The following is a 7,047-nucleotide window of genomic DNA, read 5'->3' as shown; positions in this document are numbered from 1 at the left end:
ATACACGACACTACGCTTAACTCGTACGCGTCTTTCAATAAGTAATTCCACACAAAATTAAAAGAAATATTAGAAAATCAATAAAATTTAAATTTTTCAATACTTGAGACTCAAATAGGAAAATCGCGATATACTTACTTAACCTGTATGTAAAATTTAACTGTCCCGGGTGTATTATCCACAGAAGAGACCTTTTTCCAGATTGTGTTTGACGTTTGACCCTTACACGACTATTACCTGTCATCGAAAATTTTGTGACATGACAGTGTATACCATAATACCGTACTTATACAGCAGCAAAAATTTACAAATATGTAGTTAATATCAATTAAATATTAACATAATTGCGTCACGCTTGTGTTGTGCTTAAAAAACAAAAGAATGCAAGTAAGGCTTTTTTGCGGAATCCCAAGGACACCAGATATTTTTCTCACAAATCTGAATAACGAACGCCTTTAACAAGCTGAACAAATAGTCGAAGATTGTACAGTTAATTTGGTGATGCAATTAGGGCAGAAATTACAGTTTTATGGTCATTGTTGTCATGCTGCAATACGACAGTGGCCGGCCATGGGAAATGAGTGTGCAAACTCGTCACGATCATTTGTAAAACTGAGTTCAGCTAACTTACCTACCTACTTAAGTAAGTAGTTCATGTTTTGAGTCATGCAAAGATATTTTAATTAGGTATAATATTACCTATGGCCAGAGTATTATTAGTAGGCGCACCGTACCAACCAAGTGAAATACACGCTAGAAATTCACTATTTCTAAATAAACTCAAATTTATATTTTTAGAGCACCCAAATCACATTCCGTATGTATGTTTCATAGCGAAGACTTTAAATTTATCGGTCAAGTGAAGAATCATCATGTGATCAGTGTTTTAAATTATACGAAACCGAAAAACAGATCGTATAAAACAGATAGTGTAGTTGTACTGTGCGTACAAAAACACATGCAAAAATCTACTCTGTGTTACCTTCGCGAAGGTTTAATCTCCAATAGCAAAAAGTACAACACAGGCCACGTTATTTGCGGTCATAGAAGTGCGATAAGCTCTTGAAGGGCATTTCGCAGCTTGTAGCGTGTGCGCAGACGGGATGTGCGATGTGCGCACATGAGAAGTAGATCACTGTGTAAACGCAGCGGAGGTAATGCAGTAGGCGAGCTTATTCAGTTGTGGTTATTGAGATTCAAAATTTATTGCACAACAAATTATTGCTGTACAAATTACATAGGTACATGTCAATTTATACAAACTTAAGAATGTGAACGTCAAAAATAAATTAAAATAATAACAACATATTATACATTTTGATTTTTGTATTTAATTTAACTACGAGTACTTATACATAAAACAGCATTTTTAAACACAAAGCAGATTCCTTAACAATTATGCCATAAAAAATAAATTTTATTTTATTTTACCGCATACCGCATAATACGCATATACTCATACTCATACTCATACTTAATATTTACTTTATAGAGTGTATGCGGAAAGAGTAGAGTCGTGGAATGTATGGAGCCCAATACATTCCATGACTCTTCTCTTTCCGAACAGGTTCTAGTTCGTATTATTCTCCAAATAGCTACTAGTAGTCCCTGATGTTCACTTAATTATACGGCAAATGATGATGATGGAATTTCCTTTTGCAGAGTTGCTCCTTTTGACTCACAGATTGATTTAGGAAGGGGAGCCAATCGAATTTTGAAAAAAAATAAAGTTTTGCTATGAGGTCAAGTTCGGTATCATTTTCGTGTAACTTAAGGATGCTAAATTCGTTTCTGATATTTAATTTATACGGTTTCATATAAATAATTTTAAATAAATGAAAAATTAAAATTTTACATTTAATTTTTTTCCGGATTCCATTTGGCATTTATTCGGATATAAATAAAATAGAAAAAAAATATTTTTCATTTATTTCAAATTATTTATATGAAACCGTATACATTAAATATCAGAAATGAATTCAGCATCCTTGATTTACCCGAAAATGAAACCAAACTTGCGCACATAGCCAAACTAAATTTTTTACAAATTTCGGGGGGGCAACCACCCTAAAGTCAAAATTTTGCATCAAAAATCCGGTTAGATATAGATAATAATACTGTTAGAATTGACAAACATACGTAGGTAGATCATGTATCAATACCCACTGCTTTCTATTCTTTATGTGCGATCACGATGCTACAGTCATGTGACTCCGAAGGCCGCTTTTGAAGGAGGGGTAGCCAAGCAGTCATTCTCAATTCTCATCGAATGTAGATACCTTCCACGTGTGAACCAATATAGTGTGAACACTACTCACCGGTTTTAGAGGTCTAAAGGTCAAGTCATTCTACAGACGAGCTCATGGTCGATACAATTTGGTTTTGTGAATTAGAGACCACAATTTTGCGGCTTTAGCTAAAACGCATTGTGACAGTTGCGGTTTTTTTTAGCATGCATGGATCGCTTTGATCTGATAAAATCCTTGAGAGAAACTAATCGTCCATTTATTTGGGTCAAACAGATCACTGTGTTATGTCTTTCCTGTAGACATACACGAGAGTTAAGGGCTATAAAGGCTAATTTTCTTATTTAACCCTTATCCACATGAAAAGGTCCTCCTTTTATTTAGAGAACTATGATAAAATCATTGCTTACATGCCCACAAGCTGTTAACTATTGCCCACAGGAGAGAAAAATGTACTGTTCGCGATAACACACTAGTTTTCTCTCCTGTGGGCAATAGTTAACAGCTTGTGGGCATGTAAGTAATGATTTTATCATAGTTCTTTAAATAAAAGGAGGACCTTTTCACGTGGATAAGGGTTAAATAAGAAAATTAGCCTTTATAGCCCTTAACTCTCGTGTATGTCTACAGGAAAGACATAACACAGTGATCTGTTTGACCCATTTCCGTCCTCTTTTGTCTTGGAACGAGTAACATTCCATCCAGATTGAGTATCATGTCGTGTAGTCTAAAGTCAATCATCATACAGTCATGTAATAAAGTGCAAGGGAGTAATAAAGGTACCACCCATATATATTGGTTTGTTTGAAACTTATAATTAAAATACCTATTTCAAAATGTTTATATACTTAACTTAGTATGTTAGTATAAACAAACCGAATTTTATTTTAAGAGATATTCATTGTTAAGTTTAATAAAACCAGCACATCTGTAGGTATAACAACATATAGTAGCTCTATCACTATTTACATGACACATATGTCAATGACAATCTTATGTACTCCAATTGACTCACATAAGCGTGTTTGAACAGATTTATAAGTAAAGTCAAGTCAAACCGTAATTGGTCTAGATTTCCAAACGCTAAGGAAGGAATTCCGATGAATATTGACCACTTTTTTGCCTTTGCCAAACGGGTCAGCTGCGGCAAATTTACAGCTTAGCTCGAAAACTTCACGACTTAGTAAAGTACACCACAGAAAAATCAACCTTGTGTTTTTCCGGTGAAAGTTCAAGTTTCAAGTCGGTGTCGAAACTAGATACGAGGTTGACAAAATTAACTCTGAAAATTGAAGAGTTTTTGCGGTCGGTCGCGATAAAACGAACGTCGATTAGGTGAAACGATGAATGGTCTGAATGGTGCAATTTCTAAATTATCTTAAAGTTAAAAGTCCTAGATTAATGCTTACCTAAGCGGATGGACTTTATATTTAAATCCGTTGTTTTGTTTAAGATTGTTTGTTATGCAAGTAAAATGTTGTATAGACAGTAGACACAATCGATTAAAAATATTGTCTAAAAATAGACTTACCAAAGATAGTCGATATAATTACATATATATATATATATATATTATATATGGGTCGGATAGTAATATCGTAGGCATGAAAATAACTAATACAAAATAATAAGCAATTTAAATCATTTGAATAGCATAATGCACAAGCAAAACATGATAGCAATTTCAATACGAGTCATAACTTTCAGCCTTAAATCATTCTAAATCAACAGTTTTAAATCGTCTTTAAACGTTAGTAGGTAGAGTCATTTTTTAAAACCTTGATGAATGTTTTTTGGTACTCATAGAACCTTTTAGCCGCAAAAACTAATTGCATGACTCCTCATTCATCAAAATTAGCCCAGTAGTTGATTAAAGTGTCATTCTATGGAACTTACTAACTATGTAAACAAAGCGCCATATTGAAATTGTCATTGATAATGATTTCAATATGGCGGTTTGTTTACATAGTTATCATCAAGTTCCATAGAATGACACTTTACATACATACATACATATGTAGGTATACTGCTAAAATCATAACCATTCCCTTTGGTAATCAGGTAGACAGTTAAGCAACTTCCTATCTGTAGTTTGACGTTAACAAGATATTTATCTAAATGCTGCCGAAGTATTTACGCCGGTGGATGTGGACAAGGTGGACACTAGACATGTGCGCCGCGCCGCCGCGCCGCCGCCGCCGACGATTTTTCCACGCCGCCGCCGCCGATAAATTTGACCGGCGTATAATCGGCGTGGAAAATTTTGATACCTATCTGTCTTATTGCATGTTGCGTAGTGAGATTAGTGAGTAGATAGTGTCAGAGATATAATTTAAAGATCCTTATGCTTTTTCGCTTATTATTTGCCAGTGAAACAAATTAACATCACTTTTGTCGTTGCGGGGTTCGCTGTGATAACGATTTAGCGTTAATTTATACAACGCCTTCTGGTTCACAGGTTATTATTTGATATGTTATCACACAGCTTTTTTATAGAACGCATTTTGTTTTACTGTAGTAAGCATCGCACCAAGGGTCATCATTAAGGATTCATTCCCACGGGCGCTTTTACAACGCGCGTTAAAAAAGCGTTTGAATGACACAAATAGATACATGTGTATTTATTCACACGATGGCGGTGGCGCTTTTTATCAAACGTTGTTGGATTTTCGACTTTAAGTCTTGGTCGTTAAATCGAATTTAGAGTGCGGACAGATTCAAGCGCTTTTTTAACGCGCGTTGTAAAAGCGCCCATAGGAATGGGGGCTAAGCTAGCAACAAAGAAAACAAAGTAAACCTTAATATTCCATGAAACTCTTTAATTAAATACCTACAATATATTATCTCACGCGACTCTTAAATTTTCCGTCAGAGGGTTCGTCTATCAAATCTAAAGGTATGTAGGTCAGAAGGCACGCGGGTTTTCCCCTGCAAGTGCCATGCGACACGAGTAGGGCATGCAATTTTATAGTGTCAAAAGAACCGGTACTGAAGACCCGGTACCGGTACTTCCCGGTTCTCATCATATGACTATTTATTCCCAATTCAGTAGTAGTAATATTTTAGTACTTTAGCTCGGGACATTAAATAACATTTGATAATGGTGCTATGAAACGGGGGACCCAAATAACCCAACAAACTAACCTAGTAAAGTAGGTATTCGTGCAGGCAGGCCGTGCTGTTATAGTGCTGAGTGCATCGACTACGCTACGGCCGTGTGGTGTGGCTCGGTCCAGGCGGAGGCAAAGTGTGTCGGTTAATTTCGTAAAATAGCTTGGAACGCCAATTAAATATTTTTTTTAATAAATTAAGTCATATATTAATTCTTATGCAATTATTTATATCAAAATAAGTCATTCATAAAGATTGTACGCTAACACAAACAATTTCTTAAAAGTATTCAAAAGATGCCTTGAGACCCGGGGAGAACCGGGAAATAAAATTCTTGGTACCGGAACCGGTACTGCATGCCCTAGACACGAGACACTTCTAAGACATTCTGTTGAGTTCAGCGAATCAATCTGACGAAGTGAATCAAAACGACCACATCTTTATTCTAACATACACTTAACTAATGAACTTCAGTTCAGACACTTCAGACAAATTTAAAGTAGTTCATCATTATTTCGTAACAAATCATAGGTGACGACCAAGGCTTAGGACCGGTTTTTTCTTCATACAAAAAATACCGTTATTATTACGTTCGTTTTCGTTCTTTGGTTTATTATTTAATTTTTAATGGGACAGTCTATTAATACGAAGTTGTTAACTAAATACATGATTCAGTCCTATGTAAAGAGCATACAATAATTTAAAATATTGGGCTATTTCGGGTTTTACAAAAATCGGATCCGAGCCCTTGACGACAGACGACAGCGGCTGGGAGAAGTCAATAGGTATAGATTTTTTTATAATTCAGACTTACCTTATAAAGAAATCTTGTTGTGTTTTATTTGTATTACAAAATACTGCCTAAAATGTAGCGTTTTAAAGTGTCCTTTTTACATTAATATTTAAACATGCCATTGGTAACCGTTAGAATGGTAAGAAATGGTTGCCAAGTGACATGATGGTATATAATTTTCGGCAATAATTTAGAAAACACACGTAATATGTTTTGGATAGCCAAGTAAATACTCAGAAGGCTTTAATGTAGAGTTTCAACAGTCACGTTCTCATGCAGTATCAAAAATTATGCCACGCCGATTTCACGCCGATCACGCCGCCGCCGCCGGTCAAAAAATCATCGGACGCCGCCGCCGATGATTTTGCCATCGGCGCACATGTCTCTGGACACGTCATAGCCAATAATCGAGCCAATCTAGTTGTTGCACATAACATATCAAAACTAAGTGTCTTGATCGTATATTCACATTGCTAGTGCGAGTGTGGATGAGTTAGTTCTAGGACACACCAGAGTAACTTGACATCAAGACCATGATATCTACGTACTTATTAAGCTTAGACTATTTATTTTGGTGATCTTGTGCCTCCCACACGCGTGTGCTCGGTAATAAATGGGAATAATTGTCACGTTTCTGACTTTATTCAGCTACATTGTGTCGCCCAGCTGGACAGGTTTAAATTATTGCCCATTGAATGTGTCTAGCATTTGAGAACATATAATGTTCCACTTTCGATTTAATTTACCTAACGTGGGTGGTGAGATATGTTTTATATATGCCGTCGGTTTTGTGTAATTTTAGATTCTTACATTAAGTATTTTTTTCTTTACGTAGGTTCCTTAAATATGAATATATCTAATTCTGTCTTAGGGTGGTATTCCCCTTGTCCAATGTGC

Source organism: Cydia splendana, chromosome 2 (assembly GCF_910591565.1).
Source record: "Cydia splendana chromosome 2, ilCydSple1.2, whole genome shotgun sequence".
NCBI classification, from domain to species: domain Eukaryota; kingdom Metazoa; phylum Arthropoda; class Insecta; order Lepidoptera; family Tortricidae; genus Cydia; species Cydia splendana.
This window is presented reverse-complemented; position numbering follows the sequence as displayed.